This window comes from Chiloscyllium plagiosum, unplaced genomic scaffold, assembly GCF_037043375.1.
Source record: "Chiloscyllium plagiosum isolate Xiang-an unplaced genomic scaffold, Cpla_swu_hap1 HiC_scaffold_30, whole genome shotgun sequence".
Taxonomy (NCBI): Eukaryota; Metazoa; Chordata; class Chondrichthyes; order Orectolobiformes; family Hemiscylliidae; genus Chiloscyllium; species Chiloscyllium plagiosum.
Window position 1 is genome coordinate 28,425,753 of NW_028270168.1, and position 26,901 is coordinate 28,452,653.

Consider the following 26,901-nt stretch of genomic DNA (forward strand, 5'->3'; position numbering starts at 1 on the left):
CAGAGACCTGGGTTCAATTCTTGCCTCAGGCGACTGACTGTGTGGAGTTTGCACATTCTCCCCGTGTCTGCGTGGGTTTCCTCCGGGTGCTCCGGTTTCCTCCCACAGTCCAAAAGATGTGCAGGTTAGGTGAATTGGCCATGCTAAATTGCCCGTAGTGTTAGGTATAGGGGTAAAAATTTAGGGGTATGGGTGGGTTGCGCTTCGGCGGGTCGGTGTGGACTTGTTGGGCCGAAGGGCCTATTTCCACACTGTAATGTAACCTGTAATCTAATCATGTCTGTAGTCTGGAATACTAATTATGCACATTTGTAACTGTAATCTGTACATTATTAACATACATCGTGCCTAGATTCAAACAGGAAATTTAAACACATATGAAGATATATTTTGAACTGCATGTCAAATTCGGAATCAATTTTAATGTTAATCTACATAATGGTTCATCCCTTCCAATTGATCAGGATCTGATCTTAGAGTACAAAGGTGAAACAGTCAACCTCAATTGATTATACTACACAGTCCCTTGAAGTGAACAATTAAAATTAATGACAGTAACTGCAAAGGAATTTACAAATCTTTTAACTTTTCTTATTGGCTGTTCAGTGTCAAACACACAGTTAAATTTTCAGTAAGGATTTGTTTGTTTTTCCTGATAGTGTTGTTATTCACACAGAAGTTTCAATTTTACAGGAATATTAAGAACTACCGTGTTTAGCATTAGTTTATCAGTGTCCAATGTGTCTCAGTTGGTAACACTGTTACCTTTTGAGTCAGAAGATAGTGAGTTCATGTCTGACTCTAGGGATGCCTTTGAGCTGACGCTCCAATGTAGTACAAAGTGCTGCACTGGCAGAGATGTTAAATCTAGGTCTTGTTTGATCTCTCAGGATGTTAACAAAGATCCTGTGCCACTACTTCAAAGAAATAAAAAGGGTTCTCCCCAGCGATCGTAATGTGTCCCTCAGCCAAAACCAACAAAAACTTTCAGTCACCAAGGGAATTGTTGCACAAAAATAGACTGTCATATTTCTAAAGCTGCAACAGAAAACTACCTAAAAAATACTTTCCTGGTAGTGATGCTGGGATCTCCTAAAAGGTGCTAAATAAAGGCATGTCCGTCTTAGTTTCACAGCTACTGTAACTGGAGAAAGCTCCTTGTTGGCTCTATCAATAAGGAGATTTCTCAATCAACATCTCCAAACTGCAAGTGTCTCTTTGCTTTTTCTATTTGTTTGCAATTCCTTGTCAGAATTGTTTCACTGGTAAGTCAGATGTATCTTTAACCTTGCTAAAAAAAAAGTCCTGTCAGAAAAGCTTAAAGGATAGGTCTGTGAGGCTTCTTTCGTTTGTTGACAGGTAACAAAGAGCTGAATGTACAGTCAGACCTGTTTATTATTCTTATAATCTACCTCAAACCATTTCGGCTCAGTCTGAAGGATTTATTCCATTTACTCTTTAAAATAAAGCTGTTTAGGGTGAGAAAATAGTTCTGTTCAGTGATCCAGGACATGTCTAATTCCCTCATGGGAAGAGATTTGTTTCTCATCTTATGGAGAGTACTGTGAAGTCAGATGTCTAGAAACTGCAACTTATTCCTACCATTTATCCTTAAATCTTCTGAGCAATACCAAGAATTGGGCTCTCAGTTTTACAGTTTCTGGTTTGAACTTTTGAATCATGTAACCAAAAAGGCCTGCATATAGACGTGGTAATCTCAGCCTGGAGAAACTAATGGGAAGACAAAGACATGATTACATCGCCTCAACCCAGTGGAGGTGATGCTGCTCACTAACCTTGCAGCAGCCATGATCACTGAAGGTGAAACACAGTCACTTACTCTCACACTCACAATCACCAGATGAAATCACTGTCACTTGACATACTTTAGAAGCATGGTCTGTATGTGGTGAAACATTAGAGATCAGTAGGCTGTAACTAGGACAAAGGGTAGCATAGGTTTCAGCTCCCATGGAAGGTGAGGTCACAAGCATTCAGCTCCAGATGACTCAGATAAAGACTTTAATGATGTGATGCACATTAAAAGGCTGATGGAATTGCTCAAGGAAATGCTTGGTGCAATGGAAGAACAGCTAGGAAGACTGACACCACTGTCAAGGGACACAGAGAAGACCAGCACCAACTTCACACAGGATTTATGAAATGCTGGGAGCCCAGTGTTTCCTGTGTGGAATTGATGACCAGATCCAAAAGGACATTTGCACCCAATCATGATGCACTGCCCAATGACTGAAGTCTCAGCTTCCAGTCCCTGGGCAGAAGCCATCCAATATCTGAGCACTGGAGTGCAAGTTCAGGTTGAAGACTTATAAGATCAACTTGTGGGCATAAAAACTCTAAATGCTGCCATTAGGAATGTGGATGCCAATGCTTTAAAGCCTGTAAGATGTGACAGCAAACTAAGGAATCTCCAACATATTGGTAAGATTGCTGAGGCACCACCCAGAACAGCGGTCATGTTTCCACTGACCACACACTTGACTTTTTTTTTTAAGGATGACAGCATTCATCTTTCCAAAACTGATCAGTCTATGCCCTTCCTGTTGCCTGTCAGCCTGGACTTCAACTACCCTTGATGCTGACCATCCTGGGCTAAAGTTGCATGAGGTCATCCTTCCAGACCATTGCAGTCTCACTGGAACTGTGGTTGGTTGAGTTAATCACAGACTGCGCAGTAGAAAGAGCCTGTGATTCTTGCTTCCACAGTTGCTCGGATATACCTGGTGATAAGGTCTGCAGTGTCATGATGGCGAGACTTTACAAGACGATGAGAAATAATAGAATGCACTTCTGGGGAGTACTGCACAGCTCCTCCAGGGTAGACCAGCCAGAGGAAGCTTTGCTTAAGCAACCAAGTGATCTGGTCAATGACATTTTGTGTCATGATATAGCTGCTGGAATGAGTATGTCACCCACGTGTATATGGTTTGTACACCAGAGTCATCAGTTATATGGTCAATAGATAGCTTCTACTGGCTGCAATAGCCACTCTGTGGTTTCTTAGGCAAAAGTGAGGACTGCAGATGCTGGAAACCAGAGTTTAGATCAGAGTGGGGCTGAAAAAGCACAGCAGGTCAGGCAGCATCCGAGGAGCAGGAAATTAGACGTTTCAGACTAATTTTGTGAAGGACTTTTGCCCGAAATGTCTAATTTCCTGCTCCTCAGTTGTTGCCTGACTTGCTGTGCTTTTCCAGCACCACTCTGATCAAAACACTGTGTGGTTTCTTGTTAAGGTTTTATTGTTCATGCTACAGCAAGCTGCTGCCTGGAGAATAGGCACTGAGCTACAAGACAGATATACATCACTGTAACATTGAAGAAACATAACCATCTGCAGTTGCAGAACGTCTCTGAATTTACATATAGCACATACAAGTGATATGTGTGTTGCCTACAGCACCCCAGAATGTAGGAAAGCCTGCGATTCTGGTCAAATTCCCACCAGCTCCTCTCTGGGAGAGAGAATGCAATTTATTCCACTGTCTTTGCAGTTGCAGTGTTAGACACCTCAGGACAGCAAACCATGAGACGTTGCTGTTCCAGCCTGACACGAGCTCAGCATGAAGCAGATTGAAAAGACAGTTACCTTTATAGACACTGGCAATGCCATCCTCACCTTCCTTTCGTGCTGAGGTCTGCTCCAACTTGGGGCAGATTTTTGTAAGCACTTCCTTTATGAAATGGAAATGTAGGATGTGCTGTTTCTCACTACCTCCTCCTCCTCTTCCTCCATTTCTAACCTGTGACTAAATCTTTTTACGAATTTCATTTTCTGCCATGCATATCTCTAACCTCCTCAAGTGACATAAACTCCCTCCTCAGAGTTATTTATGCTTTTAGCTCTAGCATCGTATATATTTCCTTCTTTAGGTAGTTCAGTACTTGGAGTGCTGCCTTCAGCCATCTCGGCCACAGATTCTGGAAATTGCCCTCTCTCAAATCTCATTATGTTCCTCTCATAGAATCATATAACCCCTACAGTGTGGAAACAGGCCCTTCAGCCCAACAAGTCCACACCGACCCTCCGATCAGTATCCTCCCCAGACCCATTCCTCATTTACCCCTGACTAATACACCTAACCTACAAATCCCTGAACGCTATGGGCAACTTAGCAAAGCCAATTCACCTGATCCGGACATCTTTTGGACTGTGGGAGGAAACTGGAGCACCCAGAGGAAACCCACTCAGACACGGGGAGAATGTGCAAACTCCACACAGACAGTTGCCTGAGGTGGGAATTGAACCCAGGTTCCTGGCTCTGTGAGGCAGCAGTGCTAACCACTGAGCCTCCTTTAATAACCCTACTAAAACTCTGTGACTATTGACTTTGGACTACTCTTCAATGACTTAATGTTTGATCACCCACTTCTGCAAACTGTTTCAGGGTTTTACAAAGTTAAATGCTCCATGTAAATGCAAGCTCCATTGTGATCCTTACAGCCCCTGGAGCCATCCCAGAGGAATGATTGGACAAATTGCCCAGGATTTACAAGAAAATGGAATGCAAACTGAAGGCCATTAGAATAACAGAGTACTTGACGTATATTTGTGGTATATGGAATACAAATCATTGCTGAGGAGATCACCCACTCCAATTTCATTCAGTTGAATGCTCAGCCATTTTCCAAATATCCCATAGTTGTCAATGACCATTATATCTTACTTGGCTAGGTACAGAAATTACTTCCAAATTTCCAAGATGGGTGAGGATCTCAGCCATTAAACCTATATTACTAAAGCAGTTCACAATTAAGCTTGAAATCGGTGAGATCTGGATGAACTGTGCCCAGAAGCAGTCGAAGTCTGAATCCCAGTCATTAACCTCCCTACTTTCATTGCTGAAGCTTTCCACAAATCCCTTTGGGGTAGAAATTCTCTTACAGTTTCGAAAGGTTAATGTGGGAATAGCTTAAAATGATCTGTATGCTTTTAAAGAGAAAACAAAATTCCAATGTTGTGATGAGCCTGAGGCAGGATTTGTGTTAATGTGAAAGATAATCAAGAGTTGTCAGAAACACAGACCATGTCACACACCTGTAAGGAACTAAGATACAGCAAAACCTCAGAAACACACAGTGTCAGCACTCAAGCAAATCAACTGCTCAAGGCGTGTTAACCCTTGGAGCAATTTGAGCAATAAAGTATATGGGAAATTGACAGTGGGCAATACAGGGTAGGGAACAGCAGAAAGATACCTTTTATTCTATCATGAAAGACAAATTTCTGGGTGTTATGAAGACCTTTCTCACGACAAAGTAAACTATGCATTCCATTGTCCCTCCTGTACATTCAGTTTTGTAGCATTCATTCAATCTCATTGTTACCTGCAGTTTTGTTTTGATAGGAATTACTACAAGCACAAAGGACAGTTAAATATCCTATTCTGTTTAGTGAGCACCCTCTCATCTCCACATAAGATTGAGGTTAGTTGCTATATCAAAAGTTTACAAACCGAGGGATCAGTGTTAAAGACGTATTGCTCCATCTGATAACACTGTACAGCTCCTGCCATATTTCACACACTGTATCATGTTTAACACTGTTGGCCTCAAATAGTTGAATCGTGCACAATGTTGTGACAAAGTATCCACTGATTTCTTATGAGTTGGATCCTTCTCCCTCTACCTGCCTGACTTCAAAATATCAATACCTCCTTGACTGAAAAGCTGAGCTTCTTGGGAAGCACTCAGGATTGGAAATGTGCCAAAAGAAAAAAAAATCAATTTCCAATGGTAGAAATCTGAACAATATAGTTGGACCATCAGAACAAGACAGGTTAATAATGTCAATAGAACATTGTTCAATTTTCATCATTTCATCTTTCCTTTCAGATGCTAACAGACTTGCTGGATATTTTAAGCAATTTCAGACTTTGTTCACGAATTTGGCATTGCTGCATGGACCAACAGTTTCTGTCATATGATACATGACAGAAATGACAGAGGCATCTGTAAACAGTTCTCCTTCTAGAAACTCTTGTGTCAAGAGCAGAATTTGCGCGCATACATGAGTTACGAGAGCTGTCATAGTTATTGACACAGACATCCATGAGAACATTCCTGGGATAGCACAGTATCTGTCTATTATTGAGTTCAGGTGGACATTAACATTCCTAGATAGTGCAGGGATGGGTGGGTGGGTGGATGGTGCAAATTGGTGAAGACCGTTAGAATTTCCTTTCCATGCCCTCACACATCCACTCTCGCTGGAATTGTAGAAACTGATAAAGAAGTAAACGAGATGATATTATATTGGGACAGGAGAGACTGTCTGGGTCAACGACTCCCAGGAAAGGAAAAAGAAATAATTGCAAATGCTTGAAGTCAAAAACAAAAACTGAAAATGCTAGAAGTTAAAAGATAAAGGAAAGTTTTGCATTTGTTTGGCACCTGAACATATTCGAGGAGAAAGTGAAGACTGCAGATGCTGGAGATCAGAGCTGAAAATGTGTTGCTGGAAAAGCACAGCAGGTCAGGCAGCATCCAAAGAACAGAAGAATCGACGTTTCGGGCATAAGCCCTTCCTCAGGAATGAGGAAAATGTGTCCAGCAGGCTAAGATAAAAGGTAGGGAGGAGGGACTTGGGGGAGAGGCGTTGGAAATGCGATAGGTGGAAGGCACCGCCTTCCTAACCTGCAAAATCCCTCGAACTCAGCACCGCCTTCCTAACCTGCAATCTTCTTCCTGACCTCTCCGCCCCCACCCCACTCCGGCCTATCACCCTCACCTTGACCTCCTTCCACCTATCACATTTCCAACGCCCCTACCCCAAGTCCCTCCTCCCTACCTTTTATCTTAGCCTGCTTGACACACTCTCCTCATTCCTAAGGAAGGACTTATGCCCGAAACATCGATTCTCCTGTTTCTTGGATGCTGCCTGACCTGCTGCGCTTTTCCAGCAACACATTTTCAGACCTGAACATATTCTTCAATTATCCTGTATGTTTTAGTCAGTGGTTGAAGTCATTACATCTTTCATTAATGGCAGCATTGCAATGTCTCAGATTTACATCAAATTCCTCAGTCTGTAATGAAGCCAATTCCATTTTGTTGCCTCAATTGCCATGTTATTTCCAATTAACTAAAGAAAATGCAAGATAAAGTCAAAGAATCATATAAAAATTTAGACAGAACATATGGGTGGAATTCTCCCAGACCCATGGAGATGCTGTTGTAGACGAGATTGCTGGGAAACAAGGTACAGTGTTAAGACAGGTCCCAACACATTCCTAACTTTTCCATGATTTGGAGATGCCGGTGTTGGACAGGGGTGTACAAAGTTAAAAATCACACAACACCAGGTTATAGTCCAACAGTCGCTCCGAAAGCTAGTGTGCTTCCAATTAAACCTGTTGGACTATAACCTGGTGTTGTGTGATTTCTAACTTTTCCAGGGATAGGTTGGGAATAGAATCAGCTGTCCTCTCTCCAGAAGCAGGCAGCCAATTTTGCCAGTGGAGCCTCTATCTAGGGCTGTTCTGTAGGCTTGATGGCATTTTGCTGACAGCAGAATGACCCCACCATTAGCTCAATGGAGGTAACTTCTGTGCAGCAGGCCAGGACCAACTGAGCCAGAGACTCTATGCCCCGATTATGGGCCCAATCATTTACTCCATATAGACTTCCCCTCTTTTTCAAAGGCCCACTGACTTTGGCCTTCACAATGTCAGAATTGGACCAAGTCTCTATGGGAACTTCCACACTGAGATACCCTCAGTGTTTCTAACCTGCCTCAGCAGCAACCACCTCTCGTGGTGGAATCACGAGATTCCAGAATTGTTGATCTCTGACTGAGCAAGCAGCATCAAGAGTCGGCCTGCCATCTTTAATAGGATAGCACTCATGGAGGTGAGTAATTAGGAGGACATCTTCTCAAGGCCTGTTTCTCACATCTCTCTGTCAGCGTGCACTGGTTTGGAACCATCACTTGGACTGATATCAGAGCCCAGATGCTGCAAGGAAATCTAACCCTTGGTGGCCAATGTTACCTCCTCCCATTACTGAGTTCTGAGGTCAAAATTGATTCATTGTTGGTCTCCTACCACTTCCAAAGTTAACCATTTGCATTCAGACCTATAGTTACCACCAGTATCACAGACGTGCTCTTCATCCTCTTGTCCATTTATATAGTCGCTTCGATGACCACAGTGAGTGAGCTTCCCCAATGTTCCAGATGGGATGCCCCAAGCTGCTAGGCTCCTGGGTCAGGAATATGAATGTGCTGTCCTTCTTTATTCATCCACTTGTTCAGTTGGTTAAAAAGAAGTCCTTTCCTTGTGGCTACCTTTCTCTCAGACCCAAATGAAGTTATGTTTTAAAAGGAACCAATTTAACCATACATTATTGAGCTAACAAAGAGTAAGCTTGTTGATTATTAAATATGAGAAGAATTAGTAACACAAAACAAACATACACACAAATTACAATAAGAGACTAAATCTTTCAGTGTTTTGGCTAACTGCCATTTTTGTTGAGTTTGATGGAGGGTTCCCCCGTGGGGCCTTGTGAGTTTCTCACACGATCATCTCAAATACACCTCATGAACTATCTATAATATCCAAGGTGCTACTCTCATCCAATGATAATCCAATTCTTCCTCTCATCATGGCCAGGAATACTTTCCACTGCCAGGTTTATACTTGACACTGGTGCCATCCTTAAAAGATTGTTGGGCACCCATTCAAAAACTGGCAGTGTGAAGCTGTCCTGACATTTGGCCTGGACACAGCAGACAAAGGGAAATCAGTGTGTTGCCCTGTGGACAGAGACCCAGAGTTCTTGATGGGATAGGATGGTGAAAAGGACAGCCATCCTTTTCCTCAGCACTGCCAGAGGTAGCCATAGCATTAGATCCTGCCAGTTTGGTCGACCTGGGCGAAGCACACAAACTGGAGGAACAACATCTTATCTTCAGACAAGGCAATTTACAACTTTCTGGACTTAACATTGAGTTCTGCACCTTCAGATTGTGAACCCATTCCTATTCCTTCCCTTTCTTTTGGCTTTACTGGTTGCATTCCCCATCATCATGTCCTCTCTCCCCTCCCCCAACTTCAGTAAGGCAATCTGTTGTTTCCAGCCTGGCACTCAGACACACCATTGTTCTGTCATTCTCACATTCTGATCACCTAATCTGCCCTATCAGCAATCTTTCTCCCACAGCACTCCCCCTCTCCTCCCCCCAATCCCCTACCATTACATAAATGCTACCCTCTTCCCTTCAGCTCTGATGAAGAATCACCTAGGCTCGAAATGTTGGCTTGCTCTCTCTCCATGGATGTGCCTGACCCACTGAGATCTCCAGCGTCTTTTGTTTTCAATATGGTTTCTACTGTCTAGAGGAACAAGAAACTGTGCCACAGGTCAATGATCTTCTCTCCTCTACCCAGATAAGTGCTGCAGTTTTCTCTCTCTTACCTCACACTCACTCTCTGCTAATGCACCCATTGCCCACCAAGCCTCATACACTGCCTCTCTCACTATTGCCTGCAGCGTCTTTCCTCACTGACCCTCAATCAGGCCAATCGCCCACCCAACCGGCCCTGCACAGCTTCCGCACATCCTACTCACTCACATGAAACACCTCAGCACTTCTCCCTCAGCTACATCACCACTGTGCAACCCACTCTCATTTCACTCAATTCTTCCCTCTCATTCAGTACAGGACAAAACAGCCTTTAACAGAGCCAAAGGAGCTAAGACAAGTGGCAGGGTCCATGATGTTTGTTCCCTCACCCACTACAATGAGAGGATCTGGAACCCTGTGGTCCCAAACACTGACTGACCATGCCCAAGATCCTGCACTAATTAGAGACACTGTCTTTGACTTACTGTACAGGGATCCAGGCTGTCTCTTGTAATTTGATTGACGACTATTTGTCTTAGACTTTGAGACATGGTCATCTGCTAACAGGATATGTTTGTCATGTACATATTTAGTATATGATGCATCCACAAGCTAGACATAGCATTGTGCTACACAGCAATCCTGTTGATTGATATCTGCTGAGAAGCAGAAGACATAGACATAGTTTAACAAAGGCAGGGAAGTGGCCACTTCTCCCAATTCAGGTTTTTTTCTAGTTTGGTTTAGTTGTAGCAGAGAAGTTGTTACAGTGCAAAACGTTTCCATATACTTTAGCAGATGATTCTTGACTGGCTTCTCTCTCTGAAATCTCTTCTATCTATATGAATTTATCTTTTAACAAAGGGTGTATTTATGGGATCTTACAGGAATTGGAACAGATCCTTAGTTAAGTTATCGTAAATTCTGTTCTCTTTTGTTCATGTTTCAACTGTAGTGTTTAAATACTAGCTACATCACATCTGGAATATTCACTTCACATCTGCCTTCAAAGTAAGAAACGTTAGGGTCTAGACTACCTTCTTAAAATATTTTGAGGGGATCTGGTCTGGGAAATCATTTCTTACTAACTTGACTGAGTTTCTTGAAGAAGTGAGAAAAATTAGTGAAGACAGAGCAGTAGACTTTGACTGTGTGAACTTCAACAAGGCATTTGACAAGTTCACGCGATAAACTGGTTAGCAAGGTTAGATCATATGGGAGCCAGAGGGAGCTAGCAAACTGGATACAAAATTGGCTTGAAGGTAGAAGACAGAGAGTGGAGGGTTGTTTTTCAGACTGAAGGCTTGTGGCCAGTGGTGTGCCACAAGGATCAATGCTGGGTCCACTGCTTTTTGTCATTTATGTAAATGGTTTGGATGTGAACATAAGAGACATAATCAGTAAGTTTGCAGATTACACCAGAATTGGTAGTGTAGTAGACAGTGGAGAAGCTTATCTCAGAGTACAATGTGACCTTGATCAGGTTGGCCAATGGGCCGAGGAGTAGCAGAGGGAGTTTAATTTAGATAAGTGTGAGATGTTGCATTTTGGTAAGGCAAATCAGAGCAGGACTTTGGCATCACAGATAGACAGGGTGGTGAAGGCGGCTTTTGGCCCACTTGCCTTCATTGGTCAATACATTGAGTACAGGAGTTGAGATGTCATGTTGCAGCTGGACAGGACATTGGTTAGACCACTTTTGGAATACAGTTCAATTCTGATCTTTCTGCTACAAAAAAAAGGTTTTGCTAAACTCGAAAGGTTCCGAAAATATTCACAAGAATATGGCCGAGATGGAGGGTTTGAGCTAAAGAGGCTGAACAGGCTGGAGCTGTTTTCTCTGGACCATCAGAGGATGAAGGGTAAGCTCATAGAGCTTTATAAACTTGTAAGGAACATGGGTAGGGTGAATAGCCAAGGTCTTTTTTTTCCCCAGAGGGCATAGGCTTAAGATGAGAGGGGAAAGATTTAAAAGGAGGAGGCATGAGGCATGAGGCATGAGGAGTAACTTTTCCATGTAGAGGGCGGTGTATGTATGGAATGTGCTACCAAAGGAGATGGAGAAGGAGGATACCGTTTCAACATTTAAAAGGCTTTTGGATGGATAAAAATATGTAGGGTTCAGAAGGATATCGGCCAAATACTGGCAAATGGGTTGGAGCAGATTCGGATCTCTGGCCGACATAGACGAGTTTGATTAAAGGGTCTGTTACCGTGCTGTATAACGCAATGACTTCATGACTCTATGAGGTGGCCCAAAAAAGTGCAAAGTGAGTGAGCGCAAGAGAACAAGGAAGGATCCTTTCAATGCAGACTGATCCAGTTGATGAGATGGATGCCTGTCACTGCATACAAAATGCCGTTGCAACAACACTGCAATCAAAGATGCTAAGTAGTCAAAAGTGCATTATTAAAGTGCACTGGAAGGGAATTTGAGATGTGCCATGAAGGAATGTAGAGGTTTCCACATGTTGAATGCTTTTGTCCTGGGTGGGGGAGGGGGGAGGAGGGGTGTGTGTGTGGGGGTGCGGGTGAGTGTGAAGAAGGGCTTATGCCCAAAACATTGATTCTCCTGCTCCTTTGATGCTGCCTGACCTGCTGCACTTTTCCAGCAACACATTATTCAGTTCTGATCTCCAGCATCTGTAGTCCTCACTTTCACCTAGGGGTGTGTGTGTGTAGGGGTGTGAGTGTGTAGGGGTGTGAGTGTGTGTGTCGGGGTGTTTGTGTGTGTAAGGGTGTGAGTGTGTAGGGGTGTGCGTGTGTGTGTGTGTGTGTGTGTAGGGGTGTGTGTGTGTGTAGGGGAGTGTGTGTTTGGGGGGATGTGTGTGGGGGATGTGTGTGTAGGGGTATGAGTGTGCGTGTGCGTGTGTGTGTAGGGGAGTGTGTGTGTAGGGATGTGTGTGTGTAGGGATGTGTGTGTGGGGGATGTGTGTAGGGGTATGAGTCTGCGTGTGTGGGTGTGTGTGTGTAGGGGTATGAGTGTGCGTGGGGTTGTGTGGGGGGATGTGGGTGTGTGTGCATGTGCGTAGGGGTGCAAGTGTGCATGGGGGGATGTGGGGGGTGTGTGTGTAGGGGTGTGAGTTTGTGTGTGTGAGGGGAGTGTGTGTAGGGGTGTGAGTGTGCATGGGGGCATTTGGGGGCATGTGGGGGTGGGTGTGTGTGTGGGGGTTGAGTGTGTGGGTGGGGTGGGTATGTGGGGGGTGGGTGTGTGTAGGGTGTGTGTGTGGGGAGGTGTGTGTGTGGGTGTGTGTGTGTGTTACGGTGTGTATGTGTGATGGGGTATGAGTGTGTGTGGGGTGTGTGTGTGTAGGGGTGGGTGCGTGGGGATGTGGGGTGTGTGTGTGTGTAGGGGTGTAAGTGTGTGGAGGGGGTGGGTGTGTGTGTGCGTAGGGGTGTGAGTGTGTGTGGGGGGTGGGTGTGTGTGTGTGGGTTCTGGATTAGTGGTGCTGGAAGAGCATAGCAGTTCAGGCAGCATCCGAGGAACAGTAAAATCGACGTTTCGGGCAGAAGGGGGGTGTGTGGGTGTGTGTGTGGGGGGTATGGGGGGGTGGTATTTGGGGGCGGTGGTGTGTGTGTGGTGTGTGTGTTTGGTGGGTGTGTAGGTAGAGGGTGTGTGGGTGGGGGCTGTGTGGGTGTGAGGGGTGTGCGTGTGTGTGAGGGGTGGGTGTGTGTGGCGTGTGTGTGGGGTGGTGTGTGGGGTGGTGTGTGGGGGGCTGTGTTGGGGTGCGTGTGGGGGGTGCGTGTGGGGGGTGCGTGTGGGGGGTGCGTGTGGGGGGTGTGTGTGGGGGGTGTGTGTGGGGGGTGTGTGTGGGGGGTGTGGGGGATCTAGGGGGTGTGTTGGGGGTGTGGGGTGTGTGTGTGTGGGTGGTGTGGGTGATATGGGGGGGGTGGTCGTGTGGGGGGTGGTTGTGTGGGGGTATGAGGGGGGTGTGGGGTGTGTGGGTGTGTGTGTGGGGGGTGTGGTGGGTGTAGGGGCGTGTGGGGGGTTGTAGGGGGTGTGGGGGGTTGTGTGAGTGTGTGGGGTGGGGGTGTGTGAGTGGGGTGGGTGTGTGGGGGGTGTGTGGGGTGTGGGTGTGTGTGGGGTGCATGTGACTTGAGGTGTGTGGGAGGTGTGCACGGGGGTGAGAATGTGGGTGCGTGTGTGTGGGGGTGTGTGGCGTGTGTGTGGGAGGGGTGTGTGGGCGTGTGTGTGGGGGTGTGAGCAGGGGTGTGTGAGTGGGGATGCGTGTGTGGGGGTGTGTGGGGGGGTGGTGTGTGGGGCGCGGTGTGTGGGGTGTGCATGTGTGTGGGTGTGGATGTGGGGAGTGTGTGTGTTGGAATGTGTGTGGGTGTGTGAGCGTGTGTGTGGGGGGGATGTGTGGGGGGGTGTGGGGGCTGTGTGTCGGGTGTGTGTGTAGAGGTGTGTGTGGGGTGTGTGTGTGTGGGGTGTGTGTGTGGGGGGGGTTGTGTGGGGGGTGGGTGGGGGTGTGTGTGGGGGGTGGGCTGTGTGTCGGGTGTGTGTGTAGGGTGTGTTTGTGGGGGGGTATGTGTGGGGGGGGTGTGGGGAGGTGTGGGGGGGTGTATGGAGGGTGTTTGGGGAGGTTGTGGAGGAGTGTGGGGGGAGTGAGGGGGTGTGGGGGGGTTGTGTGTAGGGGGTGTGTGTAGGGGGCTGTGTGTAGGGGGGTGTGCGTAGGGGGTGTGCGGTGGGTGTTGGTGTGGGGGTTTGGGTGTGTGTGTGTATGTGGATGTGGGGGGTGAATGTGTGTGTGTGATGGGGGCATGTGGGTGTGTGGGGGTGGGTGTGTGTGTGTGGTGAGGTATTTGTGTGGGTGTGTGTGGCTGTGGATGTGTGTGTGGGGATGTGGGGGTGTGTGCGTGGGGCTGTGGTGTGTTTGTGTGGGTGTGTGTGTGGGGATTGTGTGTGGGGCGCGGGGTGTGTGCGTGGAGGTGAGTGCGGTGGGGTGAATTTGGGGGGGTTGCGTGGTAGGGTGTGTGGGAGGGTGTGTGTGTGTGGGAGTATGTGTGTGAGGGTGGGTGTGGGGGTGGTGTGTGGGGGGTGTGTGGGGGGAGGTGTGGGGGTGGGGGGTTGTGGTTGTGTATGTGTGGGTGTGTGTGGGGGGGGTTTGTGTGTTGGGGTGTATTTGGGTGGGTGTGTGTAGGGGCGTGGAAGTGTGTGGTAGTGTGTGTAGGGGTGTGTAATGGGGGAAATTGTGTGGAGGTGTGTGTGTGGGCTGTGTGTGGAGGTATGGGGGTGTAGGTGTGTGTTGGGGGGGTGTGTGGGTGTGGGTGTGGTTGGGTGAGTGTGTGGTTGGGTGCGTGTGTGTGGTAGGGTGGGTGGGTGTGGGTGTGTGGGGGCTGTGTGTGGGGGTGCGAGTGGGGGGTTGCGAGTGGTGGGTGCGAGTGGGGGGGTGCGTGTGGGGGGTGCGAGTGGGGATGTGCGACTGGGGGGTGCATGTGGGGGGTGTGTGTGTGAGGATGCATGGAGGGGGAGTGCGTGTGGGGCGGATGCATGTGAGGGGGTGCGAGTGGGGGTTGCGTGTGGGGGGGCGTGTGGGGGGGCATGTGGGGGGGACGTGGGGGGGCGTGTGGGGGGGCATGTGGGTGGGCGAGTTGGGTGTGTGTGTGGGGGTGTGTGGGGGGGTATGTGTGTGGGGGTGTGTGGGGGTGTGTGTGGTGGGGTGTGTGGGGGTGTGTGGGGGGGGTGTGAGTGTGTGTGTGTGTGAGGGGGTGCGTGTGGGGGTGTGCGTGGCTGAGTGCGTGTTTGAGGGTGTCTGTGGGGCGGTGTATGTGGGGGGAGTGTGTGGGGGTTGTGTGGGGGTGTGTGTGTGGGGGGGTGTGTGGGTGTGTGTGTGTGTGGGTAGTGTGTGTGGGAGGCTGGGGGGTTGTGGTTGTGTATGTGTGGGTGTGTGTGGGTGCTTTGTGTGTTGGGGTGTGATCGGGTGCGTGTGTGTGGGTTTGTGAGAGTGTGTGATAGTGTGTGTAGGGGTGTGTGTGGGGGTGTGTGACTGTGGAGGTATGGGGGTGTCGGTGTGTGTTTGAGGGGTGTGCGGGTGTGTGTGTGTAGGGCGTGTGTGGTGGTGCGAGTGGGGGGGTGCGAGTGGGGGGGTGCGAGTGGGGGGGTGCAAGTGGGGATGTGCGAGTGGGGGGTGCGTGTGGGGGTGTGCGTGGGGGGGTGTGCGTGGGGGGTGCGTGGAGGGGTGCGTGTGGGGGGAGTGCATGTTGGGGGTGCATGGGGGGTGTGAGTGGGGGTGTGTGTGTGTGGGTTTGGGGGTGGGTGTGGGTGTGGGTGTGTGTGTGTGGAGGGTGTGTGTGGGGGTGTGGGGGTGTGTGTGTGAGTGTGTGTGTGGGTGTGCTTGGGTGTGTGTGTGGTTGGGTGTGTGTGGTTGGGTGGGTGTGTGTGGTTGGGTGGGTGTGTGTGGTTGGGTGGGTGGGTGTGGGTGTGTGCGTGGGGTGTGTGTGGGGGTGCGAGTGGGGGTTGCAAGTGGGGGGTGCGTGTGGGGGGAGCGAGTGGGAGGGTGCGAGTGGGGATGTGCGAGTGGCGATGTGCGAGTGGGGGGTGCGTGTGGGGGGATGCGTGTGGAAGGGTGCGTGTGGAGGGATGCGAGTGGGTGTGTGTGTGTGGGGGTGCGTGTGGGGGGTTGCGTGTGGGGGGTTGCGTGTGGGGGGTGCGTGTGGGGGGTGCATGTGGAAGGGTGGGTGTGGGGGTGTGTGTGGGTGTGTGTGTGGGAGGGGTGTGTGGGGGTGTTTGGGGGGTGTGTGTATGGATGTGTGCGGGGATGGGGGGTAGTGGTTGTGTATGTGTGGGCGTGTGTGGGGGTTTGCGTGTTGGAGTGTGATCGGGTGGGTGTGTGTGGGGGTGTGGGAGTGTGTGGTAGTGTGTACAGAAGTGTGTGTGGGCGGGAGAGTGTGTGGAGGTGAGTGTGGGGCTGAGAGTGTGGAGGTATGGGAGTGTAGGTGTGTGTTTGGGGGGTGTGTGGGTGTGGGTGTGGTTGGGTGTGTGTGTGTGGTTGGGTGGGTGGGTTTGGGTGTGTGTGGGGGAGCAAGTGGGGGGTTGCGAGTGGGGGGGTGCGAGTGGGGATGTGCGAGTGGGGGGTGCATGTGGGGGGGTGCGTGTGGGGGCGTGTGTGTGGGGTGGTGCGTGGAGGGGGAGTGCATGTGGAGCGGGTGCGGATGGGGGTTGCGAGGGAGGGGGCGTGTGGGGGTGGCATGCGGGGGGCATGGAAGGGCCTGTGGGGGGGCATGTGGGTGAGCGAGTGGGGGGGGTGTGGGGGCGGTGTGTGGGGGTGTGTGTGGGGAGGTATGTGTGGGGGTGTGTGTGGTGGGGTGTGTGGGGATGTGTGTGTGAGGGGGTGCGTATTGGGGGTGTGCGTGGGGAAGTGCGTGTTTGGGGGTGTGTGTGGGGGGGGGCTGTGGGGGTGAGTGTGTGTGTGGGGGGGTGTGTGTGGGGGGTGCGTGTGGGGGGGTGTGTGGGGGATGTGTTGGGGGGGGTGTGGGGATGTGTGTGTGGGGGGTGTCTGTGAGGAGTGTGTGAGGGGACTGGGGGGATTGTGGTTGTGTATGTGTGGGTGTGTGTGGGGGCTTTGTGTGTTGGGGTGTGATCGGGTGCGTGTGTGTGGGGTTGTGAGAGTGTGTGATACTGTGTGTAGGGGTGTGTGTGGGGGCGTGTGAGTGTGGAGGTATGGGGGTGTCGGTGTGTGTTTGGGGGATGTGTGGGTGTGTGTGTGGTTGGGTGTGTGTGTGTGGTTGGGTGGGTGGGTGTGGGGTGTGTGTGGGGGTGCCAGTGGGGTGGTGCGAGTGGGGGGGTGCAAGTAGGGGGTGCGAGTGGGGGGAGCGAATGGGGGGGTGCGAGTGGGGATGTGCAAGTGGCGATGTGCGAGTGGGGGGTGCATGTGGGGAGGGTGCATGTGGGGGGCTGCACGTGGGGAAGTGCATGTGGGGGGTGCGTGTGGGGGGTGCGTGTGGGGGGTGCGTGTGGGGGGTGCGTGTGGGGGGTGCGTGTGGGGGGTGCGTGGGGGTGCGTGGTGGGGAGCGTGGGCGGGTGCGGGTGGGGGGTGCATGTGGAGGGATGTGTGGGGGTGTGTGTGTGGGGGTGTGTGTGTGGGGGTGTGTGTGTGGGGGTGTGTGTGGGGTGTGTGTGGGGGTGTGTGTGGGGTGTGTGTGGGGTGTGTGTGGGGTGTGTGTGGGGTGTGTGTGGGTGTGTGTGTGTGTGGGGTGTGTGGGGTGTGTGTGGGGGTGTGTGTGTGGGGGGGAGTGTGTGGGTGTGTGTGTGTGAGGGGTGTGTGTGAGGGGTGTGTGTGAGGGGTGTGTGGGAGGGGTGTGTGGGAGGGGTGTGTGGGAGGGGTGTGTGGGAGGGGTGTGTGGGAGGGCGTGTGTGGGAGGGCGTGTGTGTCTGGGTGTATGTATGGTGGTGTGTGTGAGGGTGTGTGGGGGTGGGGGTGTGGGGGGGTGAGTGGGGGGGTGGGGAGTTATGGTTGTGTATGTGTGGGTGTGTGTGGGGGGTTTGTGTGTTGGTGTGCGATCGGGTGTGTGTGTGTGGGGGAGTGGGAGTGTGTGCTAGTGTGTGCAGGGGTGTGTGTGGGGGGGAAGGTGTGTGGAGGTGTGTGTGGGGGTGTGAGTGTGGAGGTATGGGGGTGTAGGTGTGTGTTTGGGGGGAGTGTGGGTGTTGGTGTGGTTGGGTGTGTGTGTGGTTGGGTGTGAATGGTTGGGTGGGTGGGTGTGGGTGTGTGTGGGGGTGCGAGTGGGGGGGGTGCGAGTGTGGGGGTGCGAGTGGGGACGTGCGAGTGGGGTGTGCGTGTGGGAGACTGCATGTGGGGGGCTGCGTGGGGGTGGTGCGTGGGGGGGGTGCGTGGGGGGGTTCGTGAGGGGGGTGCGTGGGGGGGGTGCGTGGGGGGGTGCATGGAGGGGGTGCATGGAGGGGGTGCGTGGGGGGGTGCGTGGAGGGGTGTGTGTGGGGGGTGCATGTAGGGGTGTGTGTGGGGGGGTCTGTGTGGTGGGTTGCGGGTGGGGAGGGTGCATGTGGGGGGGTGCGTGTGGGGGCGTTGTGCGTGAGAGGGGTTGCGTGTGGGTGTGTGTGTGTGTGGGGGTGTGCGGGGTGTGTGTGGATGGGTGTGGGGGATGTGGGGGGGTGTGGGGGGGGGCATGTGGGGGGCGTGTGTAGGGGGTGTGTGTGTGGGGGTAGTGTGTGGGGGGATGTGTGTGGGGAGGTCTGTGTGGGGGGCTAAGGGATTATGGTTGTGTATGTGTGGGTGTAGGTGTGGGTGGTTTGTGTGTTGGGGTGTGATCGGATTGGTGTGTGTGGGGTTGTGGGAGTGTGTGGTAGTGTGTGTAGGGATGTGTGTGGGGGAGTGTGAGTGTGGAGGTATGGGGGTGTAGGTGTGTGTTTGGGGGGTGTGTGGATGTGTGTGGTCGGGTGCGTGTGTGCGGTTGGGTGGGTGGGTATGGGTGTGTGTGGGAGTTGTGTGTGGGGGGTTGCGTGTGGGAGGGTGCGTGTGGGCGGGTGGTGGAGGGGTGCATGTAGGGGGGTGCGTGTGGGGGGATGCATGTGGGGGGGTGTGTGGGGGTGTGTGTGGGGCTGTGTGTATGGGGTGTGTGTGCGGAGGTGTGTGTGCGGAGGTGTGTGTGCGGAGGTGTGTGTGTAGGGGGTGTGTGTGTGGGTATGTGATTGTGTGAGGGTGTGTGTGTGGGGGTGTGGTTGTGGAGGGGTGTGTGGGGTGTGTGTGTGTGTGTGTGTGTGTGGGGTGTGTGTGGGGGGTGGCGGATTGTGGTTGTCTGTGTGTGAGGGGTTTGTGTGTTGGGGTGTGATCGGGTGAGTGTGTGTGGGTGTGTGGGAGTGTGTGCGTGTGGGGGTGTGAGTGTGGAGGTATGGGGGTATAGGTGTGTGTTTGGGGGTGGATGTGTGGTTGGGTGCATGTGTGGTTGGGTGGGTGGGTGTGTGTGGGGGTTGTGTGTGGGGGTGCGATTGGGGGATGCAAGTGGTGGGGTGCGAGTGGGGGGGAACGAGTGGGGGGGTGCAAGTGGGGATGTGCGAATGGGGATGTGCGAGTGGGGATGTGCGAGTGGGGATGTGCGAGTGGGGATGTGCGAGTGGGGATGTGCGAGTGGGGATGTGCGAGTGGGGATGTGCGAGTGGGGATGTGCGAGTGGGGATGTGCGAGTGGGGATGTGCGAGTGGGGATGTGCGAGTGGGGATGTGCGAGTGGGGATGTGCGAGTGGGGATGTGCGAGTGGGGATGTGCGAGTGGGGATGTGCGAGTGGGGATGTGCGAGTGGGGATGTGCGAGTGGGGATGTGCGAGTGGGGATGTGCGAGTGGGGATGTGCGAGTGGGGATGTGCGAGTGGGGATGTGCGAGTGGGGATGTGCGAGTGGGGATGTGCGAGTGGGGATGTGCGAGTGGGGATGTGCGAGTGGGGATGTGCGAGTGGGGATGTGCGAGTGGGGATGTGCGAGTGGGGATGTGCGAGTGGGGATGTGCGAGTGGGGATGTGCGAGTGGGGATGTGCGAGTGGGGATGTGCGAGTGGGGATGTGCGAGTGGGGATGTGCGAGTGGGGGGTGCATGTGGGGGGGTGCATGTGGGGGGTGCATGTGGGGGGGTGCATGTGGGGGGGTGCATGTGGGGGGGTGCATGTGGGGGGGTGCATGTGGGGGGGTGCATGTGGGGGGGTGCATGTGGGGGGGTGCATGTGGGGGGGTGCATGTGGGGGGGTGCATGTGGGGGGGTGCATGTGGGGGGGTGCATGTGGGGGGTGCATGTGGGGGGGTGCATGTGGGGGGGTGCATGTGGGGGGGTGCATGTGGGGGGGTGCATGTGGGGGGGTGCATGTGGGGGGGTGCATGTGGGGGGGTGCATGTGGGGGGGGTGCATGTGGGGGGGTGCATGTGGGGGGGGTGCATGTGGGGGGTGCGTGGGGGGTGCGTGGGGGGGGTGCATGGGGGGGGTGCATGGGGGTGCGTGGGGGTGCGTGTGTGGGGGGTGCATGTGGGGGGGTGCGTGTGGGGGGAAGTGCATGTGAGGGAGTGCGTGTGGGGGTGTGTGTGTGTGTGGGTGTGTGGAGGGGGTGTGTGGGGGGGTGTGGGGTTGTCACGGGTGTGTGGGGGGCATGTGGGGGGCATGTGTGGGGGGGCGTGTGTGCAGAAGTGTGTGTGCGGGTGTGTGTGTGCGGGCGTGTGTGTGGGGAGGTGGGATGTGTGTGTGTGGGGGCGGGGGAGTGTGTGGAGGAGTGTGTGGGGTGTGTGTGTGTATTGGGGATGTGTGGGTGTGTGGGGGTGGGGTGGTGCCTGTGTGGGGGTGTGGGTGTGTGTGTGTGGTGTGTGTGGGGGGGTGTGTGTGGGGGGTGGGGGTTTGTGGTTGTCTGTGTGTGAGGGGTTTGTGTGTTGGGGTGTGATCGGGTGGGTGTGTGTGGGAGTGTGTGCTAGTGTGTGTAGGGGTGTGTGGGGGGAGTGTGTGGAGGTGTGCGTGTGGGGGTGTGAGTGTGGAGGTTTGGGGGTATAGGTGTGTGTTTGGGGGGTGTGTGTGTGGTTGGGTGCATGTGTGGTTGGGTGGGTGGGTGTGTGTGGGGGTTGTGTGTGGGGGTGCGATTGGGGGATGCAAGTGGTGGGGTGCGAGTGGGAGGGAACAAGTGGGGGGGTGCAAGTGGGGATGTGCGAATGGGGATGTGCGAATGGGGATGTGCGAGTGGGGATGTGCGAGTGGGGATGTGCGAGTGGGGATGTGCGAGTGGGGATGTGCGAGTGGGGATGTGCGAGTGGGGATGTGCGAGTGGGGATGTGCGAGTGGGGATGTGCGAGTGGGGATGTGCGAGTGGGGATGTGCGAGTGGGGATGTGCGAGTGGGGGGTGCATGTGGGGGGCTGCATGTGGGGGGCTGCATGTGGGGGGCTGCATGTGGGGGGCTGCATGTGGGGGGCTGCATGTGGGGGGCTGCATGTGGGGTGCTGCATGTGGGGGGTGCATATGGGGGGTGCATATGGGGGGGTGCATGGTTGGGTGCGTGGGAGGGTGCGTGGGTGGGGTGCGTGGGTGGGGTGCGTGGAGGGGTGCGTGGAGGGGTGCATGGGGGTGCGTGGGGGTGTGTGTGTGTGGGGGGTGCGTGTGGGGGGGAGTGCATGTGAGGGAGTGCGTGTGGGTGTGTGTGTGTGTATGTGTGTGTGGGTGTGTGGAGGGGGTGTGGGGTTGTCACGGGATGTGTGGAGGGGCGTGTGGGGGGGCATGTGTGGGGGGGCGTGTGTGCAGGAGCGTGTGTGCGGGTGTGTGTGTGCGGGCGTATGTGTGGGGAGGTGGGATGTGTGTGTGTGGGGGCAGGGGAGTGTTTGAAGGAGTGTGTGGGGTGTGTGTATGTATTGGGGATGTGTGGGTGTGTGGGGGTGGGGTGGTGCCTGTGTGGGTGTGTGTGTGTGTGTGTGGGGGGGTGTGGTGTGTGTGTGGGGGTGTGTGTATGCGGGTTGTGGGGGGTCGCAAGTTGTGTGTATGGGGCTGGGTGTGTGTGTGGTGGGGTGAGTGTGGGGTGTGTAGAAGGGTGTGTGTTAGGGTGTGGGTGTGTGTGGGGGGCGCCTGTGGGGGTGGGGGTGTCTGTGGGGGTGGGGTGTGTGTGTGGGGGGGATATGGGTGTGGGTGTGTGTGTGTGGCTGCTGCCCATGAAATGTACCGGGAGAGTTTGGTACTGACTCTCCAAGATGAAGGTCTGGAGGGGTAAGCAGCCAACTGGAGTCACCAGGTACCCACCCTGCTTTTCACGCCAAAAATTCATAACATCTGGTTTCTATCTGGTGGGTTGCAGAATGGGAGCCTGCATGTTAATGAGATAGTAACGAGGGTGACTTTGGGTAATCACCCCATTGACTGGCTTCTCGCAGCTCACTGTTTTGGGGGCTTGGGACAGTGGGGAGAGAGGAGGTGAATGGGCAAATGTTAGAGCTTCTGCAATTGCACGAGAAAGTGCCATATGGGAGTGAGGACTTGTTTGGAGTGGAGCAGGGCATAAGTCCCTGCAGAATGCTGACAGCAGAGGGGAGGGGAAGATGGGGTTGACAGTGGTATCCTGCTGGAGATGGAATAAGTGGATGGAGGACAATCCTTTGAATTAAGAGTCTGTTGATGTGGAAAGTGAGGAAAAGTGGAACCCTATCATTGTTCTGGGAGGAAGGGGAAGGGGTGAGGGCAGAACTGCAGGAAATGGGTTGAACACATCATGAGGGATAGTCAAACACAATGGGGGAAAACTGAGGCCATGTTGGAGGTAGCCCAGTGGAAAGTCATAGTTGGAACTGATGAGATGGAGATGGATAATTTGGGAGAATGGAATGGAGGACCCTTGTAGGAAGTAGGGTGCAAGGAGGTGTAGGCAAGGTAACTGTGGGATTCGATGGGTCTATAACGGATACTGGTGGACAGCCTATTCCCAGAAATGGAAATAGCAAAGTCAAGCGAGAGAAGGGAAAAGTCAGAGATGGACACAAGTGAAGGTGAGAGGACGGAAATTAGAAGCAAAACTGATCATTTTTTTCAATTCCAGGCAAGATCTGGATGTTTAATGTGCTCAGTGCTGCCCCACTGAGCTTGCTACATTGCAAAGTAGCTGTAAAATCTTTCTCGTACGCTCTTAACTAAATAAGAGAGTCAAAGGTCAGTAGGAATGTGAAAGTGAGGCCATAATTTGATCAACCCTGAGTTTATTGAATGACAAAGCAGGCTTGAAGGGTTTTCTCTAACTCCTAAGTTGTACGTTTGTAGTAGGTTTTTCTTCTGAATCATTAATCAGGACATGTGTCTATGCTAGACATACACATATATAATCATGGATAAAGACAGTTACAAGTTTGGCAATAACATTCCCAATGACTGAACACCCTAGGGAAACTGAATACGAAATGACTTCAAGGAAAACTAGAGTTCAGACTCACATTCTGGGGGCCAGACAGCAGCCTCATAATGAAGGGCTCTAAGAGTGGTAGCTGGCTCCAATTAATGACGGAGCCTGGTGGACGCAGGCTGTAAAGACACAATCCCACAGGTAATTTATATTGCCTAGATTAGGTAAAGAACAGAATGACCTGAAGGTGTTCTGTGGGTTGTTATGTTAAGGTAAGGAAGTAAAACCTGAGAAGCTGCTAGCTTGTCTTTCACTGAATAATTAAAATTTGTTCATAACTGTTTAACGAACATTTAAAGTGGTAGCCTTCCTAAGACAGTGAAAGTTCAAGAAGTTCACAAAGCATAGTCAACTATCATCCAATGTTTTACTTGCAATTTCAGTACAGTAGGAAAAGGAAATAATGTTGTATGTGGTTTCAGGACACTTTAAAGACTGAGAGAAAGACAACTTTAATTGGGGAGCTCTCAGAAACATTCTAAAATGCTTCACTTAGAACCTCTACATCAAGCTGATGTTCCAATATTTCTTGAGAATAACTACAAAAGTCATCTTGTTCACTGCAATGTCTCAAGAACAGCAAGAAGACACAGATCCACTGGGAAGTGGTTTTGGTGGCATAAACGAGGGAAGAGGGGAAATCCTAGCCTTCCTCAAATGTTGCCATAGAATCTTTATGCATTGATTTTTCTAAGGTAGATGCTGTCTGGGAGCAATCAGTCTGTCACCAACAAGCCAGTACATCTGTAAGAACGAAGCAGGCTATGAGTTTCCTCTGGACCTTCATCTACCTATTGACAATGAATATCAGATGGACACATATTATTTGACACAGGGCCAGCATGGTTCTTAATAATGAGCACTGCTGTCTCACAGCGCCAAGAACCCGGGTTCGATTCCAGCCTTGGGAAACTGTTTGTGTGGAGTTTCCACATTCTCCTTGTGTCTGCACAGGTTTCCTCCGGTTTCTTCCCACAGTCCAAAGATGTGCAGGTCAGGTGGATTGACCATACTAAATTTCCCATCGTGTTCAGATATGTGAAGGTTAGGTGCATTCGTCAGGGGCAATGTAAAGTAATAGTTTAGCGAAATGGATTTGGATGGGTCACTCTTTGGAGGGTCGGTGTGGACCTGTTGGGCCAAATAGCCTGTTTCCACACTGTAGGGATCCTATGATTAAAGCAACATATAGTATAGTAATATGCCTATACTGTACTCATTTCGTATTGTTCATTGAAGCTTAATTTTCCGGCAGGTAGTTTTGAATTGAGTAATCCATTGTTAGCCTAAAGCATAATGTATGAACGTCCCAATAGTTCCAAAATCCTTATCTTCCACAACATCAACTTCATTCTGCTGGAACTGCAGCAACTTAAGAAAGATCTGAAGTATCTTGGCAGACTGCATTAGAGTAAACTGGCAACAGGGTACCAATTGAGAGCTAAGAGAGGAAGTAAGTTAATGTGTGAAAAATGGTGGTGTCTGGAAAGGAGGGGGCTGTTGATTTGACTCAAGGCTTTGATTTTTATTCTGAGAATCAGGGGGTAGGTGAACAGTAAGGTTGAGAGGCAATTCCTATGTTGAAGCAGGAAAGCAATTGTTGCTGATGCTCAAGATGCCCAAAGCTCTGACAGGATTTTGTGGAAGTTGTTACTCAAGTGCTTCAAAATAAAGCACATCATAAAAACTAAGCTACAGGTACACAAGTGAATACAAAACCCATCAGCAAATGAGAAGCAGTAACATTGTTCTGCAATAAGTATTGAAGCAGTAAAATACAGACTTTTCTTGACAATAATAGCGCACTGTTTAAAATAGCAACTCTTGATACAGTGGCATTGGGCTTTTCTGGGAGAGGTCTGACCTCTCAGCAATGCAGCAGTTGTACAGAAATTTTTAATACACATACATCAGATGCAGTTGTACCTCAGCACAGTTAGGTTATCCACACAGAATGCCATCGTGAAAACTCAGAGTATGTTAGTCAGGTACAGAATGGCAAGAACAATTAGCACCTGGAAAAGTGATTTCTAAATACTGAAACACAATGATGATTCAAGGTCTCAGGTGAAGGGTTGTACATTCCAAAACACAGCATTCCTTGGTTGTGTATTCAAGTTCTGGACACTGGCTTGAGCAAGCAATCATCTCTCCGAAGTGAGAGTGTTCTTGACTGAGGCAATTTGGAGGAAGAGGGGTGTCAGGAGGGAATTCCAAAGGCCAGGGGCCAGAATCCTAATGATAGGCCATTGTTCCTTGAGCAGAGAAAGATGGTGAGGAAAAGCAGCAATTGACTGCTATGGTTAGAGAAGATCAGGCAGGTTGGTCTGTTTGTGGTAATGAAAGAACTTGAAACTGGGGTCAAGGACCTCAAAAGTAATTAATCAGAGGGTTAGATAGGGTGGACAGGGAGAGCCTTTTTCCAAGTATGGGGACGGCAAACACGAGGGGACACAACTTTAAAGTGAGGGGAGATAGGTATAAGACAGATGTCAGAGGTAGTTTCTTTACTCAGAGTAGTAAGGGTATGGAATGCTTTGCCTGCAACGGTAGTAGATTCACCAAGTTTAAGTGCATTTAAGTCGTCATTGGACAGGCATATGGTCGTACATGGAATAGTGTAGGTGGGATGGGCTTCAGATTAGTTTGACAGGGCGGTGCAACATCGACGGCTGAAGGGCCTGGACTGCGCTGTAATGTTCTATGTTCTATGTTAATTTGACATGTGGAACTTGGGCTGAATGGAGCATTGGATATGAAGGATAAAGTCTGAAAAGTATTGAATGTATGAAAGCTCTTCTGTTATTACATAGATTCCAAACCACACTCTTAGGTGACATGTGAAATTCCAGGACAAAGCTACCCAGCTCACTTTCAGTAGTAGACAGTCAGTGCTAGTTCATAGCAGTAGCAGTCACTGTAGCTTTGGTCTTTGTATTCAGTAAGTGCAGAGCTCCCAGACTGTATGTAAGGCTGAGATCTTATAGCAGTTTGCATAGTTAACATTGATAATAAATTTCAAGGCATCTGCCTCACCAAGCATCCTGTCTTCATTACAAGATTTAACATGAAGGGAACATTCAGATCATGTCATATTGAAAGTATGTTTTATAAAAGGAACCAAATAAGTAGCAGCTGTGTATCTAATCTACAAGATGCACTGCAAATATTCACCAATAATCCTTACACAGCACCTTCCAAACCCATAGCCACTATCATTTAGAAGCACAAGGGCAGCAGATACATGGGAACACTGCCAAGGTCCTCACCACCCTGACCTGGAAGTGCATCACTGTTCCTTCAGAGCCACAAGTTCAAACATTTGGAACCTCCTCAAATGACATTAGGGGTGTGCCTACACCAAATGGATTGCAGTGGTTCAAAAAGGCAACTCACCACCACCTTCTCATGAGCAATTAGGGATAGACAATAAATGCTGAACCAGCCAGCAATATTCACATCCCCTGAATTAATTTTTTAAAAAGCAACAAAAGGAGGGTTTTGGAGAAGTTCACCCTAAAATGATTAAGTCATGGATGTGATGGCAACAGTAAAAAGTCAGTTCCAAATGGTGAAAGAATGAGAACAAATATATTGTAACAGCCTGGCAAGTGAACAAAAAGATCATTTTCATTCTTTAAATTTCAGCTGGAAGGATAGAAGGGAAGGCGATAGACTTGCAGC